This window comes from Rhinopithecus roxellana, chromosome 13 (genome assembly GCF_007565055.1).
Source record: "Rhinopithecus roxellana isolate Shanxi Qingling chromosome 13, ASM756505v1, whole genome shotgun sequence".
Classification (NCBI taxonomy): Eukaryota; Metazoa; Chordata; class Mammalia; order Primates; family Cercopithecidae; genus Rhinopithecus; species Rhinopithecus roxellana.
Window position 1 is genome coordinate 63,482,552 of NC_044561.1, and position 4,435 is coordinate 63,486,986.

A 4,435-nucleotide genomic window follows, 5' to 3' on the forward strand; every position below is an offset into this window, starting at 1 on the left:
AGTGTGTGCAGGGGGAACTGCCCTTTATACAGCCATCAGATATCATGAGATTTATTCACTATCATGACAACAGGATGGGAAAATCTCCTCCCATGATTCAATTATCTCCCATCAGATAACTCCCATGATACATGGGGATTATAGGAGCTACAATTAAAAATGAGATTTGATTGTGGGTACAAACAAACCATATCACATAGTATTTAAAAAAATTCCTATTTACCCAATGGTAAGTATATAATAATTGTTTATTCAAATTTACTTAATTGATTGCTTAAAATATTTTGTCAATTTTTGAAACATCTACAGAAATTTGGTTGCTTCAGGGATATAGTCATTAACTCACTTTACTTGTGTAATATTTTATAAGTTCTGATTATACTTAATGATTTTGTTTTCAAAAATGGGTCTTAAATGCTAGGTGAGTGAAAGAGTTGAATTTCATAAAACATTTCTTTTCATATTAATTATTTATCTTTTAGTATTAATTATTTTCCTCAAACTAGTGTAATGAATCTTAAACTATTTGTATTATGAACTTATTTTTTTCCATTAAATTTTACTGAGCTTAAAAAAAACACTTTAAATGTTTTTTTTGAAAGAGTAATATAGTGCACCTAAAAAGTTATTTATAATACAATAAAATAAGATATTCAGGAAAGCTGGAAGGAAGGAAGTAACTGGAAATATGGGAACAAATATCTTTGAGCATCATTCTTTTTTTATTTTTTAACTTCTGAACTTTTTATTGGCCTCCTACTCCCCAAAGGTACCCTGCTTCTGCTGGCTTAATGTCTGAGAACTTTGGTGTCATTGGTCTCAGACACCACTTTGCCATCCACTCTCTGGCAGGTGGTGGTCTTTTGGATGGTTTGCATAGAGTTGCTACTGTCCAGGGCATTACTAAGATTGAAGTCCTCACAGTCTTCCAGCAGGGGGTGGTATGTGGCGATCTCAGCCTCCAGCTTGACTTTGATGTTCAGCAGTGCCTCCTACTCCTGGACCTGGTGCTGCCCCTCTGTCCAGGTCTGTGCCAGCTTGGACTCCAGGTGCATCAGGGTCCTGTTGAGCTGTTCCATCTGCAGTGCGTAGCGGGCCTCCACCTCCATCAGACTGTTCTCCAGTCTGGCCTTCAGATTTCTCATCGAGTCCAGGTCGATCTCCAAGGACTGAACTGTGTGTCTCAACTCCATGAGTATCATCTCAGCAGCTCCAACCTCGACGGACTGTGTGGTGACCACTGTGGTGCTCTCCTCCATCTGCTGAGACTAGTACTTGTCCAGCTCCTCTCGGTTTTTCTGAGCCAGCTCATCGTATTGGGCCTCAATGTCTGCCATGATCTTGGTGAGGTCCTGCAATTTGAGGGCATCTATTTCCACGGTCAACCCAGAGCTGGCAATCTGGGCTTGTAAGCCTTTTACTTCCTCTTCGTGGTACTTTTTCATGAAGAGCAGTTCCTTCTTGAGAGCCTCGATCTCTGTCTCCAGCTGTGGCTGAGTGACATTGGTGTCATCAGTGACCTTGCGGAGCCCATGGATGTTGCTCTCTGCAGACTGGCTCATGGCCAGCTCTGTCTCATAGGTGACTCTAAAGTCATCAGCAGCAATAAGGGCATTGTCGATCTGCAGAACAATGCAGGAATTATCCACAATATTTGCGAAGATATGAGCACTCAGGTCCTCGATGGTCTTGAAGTAATGGCCCCAGTCTCTGACCTGGGGTCCCTTCTTCTCCAGGTGCTCCTGGATTTTGCTCTCCAGCTTCCATTTCTCAGTCTCTAGGCTCCTCAGTCTGTCCAGGTAGGAGGCCAGCCAGTTGTTCAGGCTTTGCATGGTCTCCACATTCTGGATGCCTCCAATTCCTGCCAGAACCCCAGCCATTCCCGCAGTCAGGACCCTGGACCCCAAGCCGACTTGGAAGCTGGTGGAGCAGGACAGGAAGATCCAGGAACCAGAGCCCCCGTGCCTGCATAGATGGTAGAGAAGGTGGAGCGAGTGGTGAAGCTCAGGTTGTCTGGGAGGAGAGAGGAGAGCAAGAGGAGAGGACTCAGGCTTTTTGAGCATCATTCTAAGAAATTAATCATAGAAATTAAAAGGTAGGAATAATTTAAATAAACACCTAAACTAATATGCTAATTTTAGACATGAATATATGAGTTAGAAAAATGTAAATATTTTCTCCCCTGAGCCACAGGTTTCATAACAGCAGCAAATCATATCCTCATACATTTTCTATAACCCTATATTCTCAAACAAAATAAATCTTGTTTTAAATACTTGAACTCACATATGTATTTATGAGACAATGCAAATCCATATCACCTTTTAGAAAATAGTTTGTTCAAAGCCTCATATTGAACGCTTCTTGACAGGTCAAAATGCTGTAAAAATGAGATTTAAAACAAAGTGCAATAGATACTCCATCAGAAAGACATAAATGATATGGTTTAAAGGGAAAAGTTAGTAAAATAATTTCTATTAACTCTCAGAAGTCTTATCTTTATTTTTAAAGCACTGAGTATGAGCATCTAGATTAACATAAGTAAAAAAAAAAAACACAAGATAAAAAAGCATAGCAAATGGTTGTTTAATAGAGTTTACTGACAAAAAGGTGCATGGAATGTCAATCAATAATAAGAGAAGACATATTATATTACACTGTTTTTAATCCTTTACCAATTTTATGGTACTTCTGACATAATGGCAAATGGGCCAATTAATATAACATTTTTTATGCATTTAGACACAAGCTCAGAGTTTTTGTGATTTGTCCAAATTTACCTAAATAAACTGCCTCTGGTCAAAATCACCAATGAATTCTGCATTGCTAAACCATTGGTTAGTTCTCCATCCTAGTCTCACTTGACCTAGAAGAAGTATTTACCACAACTCATTATTACTCCCATATCTTTGACATACCACTTTTATCAGTCAAGACACCACTTGCTTTTCATTTTATTCCTTCCCCACTAGCTGCTACCCCTTCTCATTCTTTTGGTTAGTTTTTCTTCTCTTTCTGACTTCTTAATATCAAATGTCCCCACCTTAGTCTGCTTTGTGTTGCTAAAAGGGATATAGGGACTGGGTGATTTATTAAGAAAAAAAATGTTGTTTATTTGGCTTGCAATTGTGATGTCTGAAAAAGTTAAAGATTGGGCAACTGGGAAGGGCATCAGGCTGCTTCCACTTATAGCAGAAGGTGAAGGGGAGCCAGCATGTGCAGAGATCACATGTGGAGAGAGGAAGCAAGAGAGAGATGCAAGTGCTGCCAGAACTTTTTAACAACCTCTTTTCCTGGGAACTAATAGAGTGAGAACTCACTTACCCTTAAGGAAGGGCATTAATCTATTCTTGAGGGATCTGCCCTCATGACCCAAATATCTCCCACTAAGACCCACCTACCAACACCAACACATAGGGTTTAAATTTCAACATGAAGTTTGTAAGGAACAAACATCTAAACTATAGCAGCCCCCTTTGCTTCCTCTGAGATATTCACTCCCTTATTGATTTCATTCTGCCTCCTCACTGAAAGTACCAACCATACCTCTCTAAAATGTATCTCTCTAACTGGAATTTTCCTCTTATACTCTGAATTTATATATTTGACTACCTATACAATATAGACATCTCAGGTTACACATGCCCAGAGCTGAATTCCTGATTGCCTCCCTATGAGCTTTTGTACCTATTTGCTTTGTCTTCACTATAGATGGATAATCTACCTTTTAATCAGGCAGCAGATCCTATGAGATGAGGGGTGAGATTTGACCATTGGCTTTAGTAATGTACAAGTCATTGCTGAATTTGACAAGAGGTAATTTTCTTATGTAAATGCATGAGTTACAATATCACTAAATTTCTGTAAGAGAATACATAAAAATACTTTAAAATACTGCTAAACCTTGTTACTTCCACTCCTCACACCCTAGTCAAAGCCACATCGTCTCTCACCTGGATTATTGCAGTAGATACTCTTATTAATTTAGTATTCTGCTTCTACATTTGTTCCTCCTCCACCTAGGCTATAGATGCTCCTCAACTTACAATGGGGTTGTGTCCCAATATACACATTGTAAGATGAAAATCTCATAAATAATTTTAAAAAAAAAACCACACATTTAACACCTTTAACACACTTAACATCATAGCTTAGCCCAGTCTACCTTAAATATGCTCAAAATGCTTACATTACCCTACAGTTGGACAAAATCATCTAACACAAAGTCTATTTTATAATAAAGTGTTGAACATCTCATGTAATTTATTGAACACTGAACTGACAGTGAAAAACAGAATCGTTGCATAAGTACTCACCATTAATGCACAGAGTTTAAAGCATGTTGGGCCTGGAGAACATCTGAGGTATTGAATTAAAATGAATTGCAGGGTGCAGAGGATGCTACCGTGACAGGATCATCAAGTTCTGTCTCTGC

The 4,435-nt window shown here is 39.0% G+C and overlaps 1 pseudogene; it reads right to left on the reverse strand.

Annotated features, from left to right (window-relative positions):
* Positions 1-731: 731 nt before the first annotated feature.
* LOC104656661 lies at positions 732-1,880 on the reverse strand (annotated as a pseudogene).
* Positions 1,881-4,435: the final 2,555 nt, after the last annotated feature.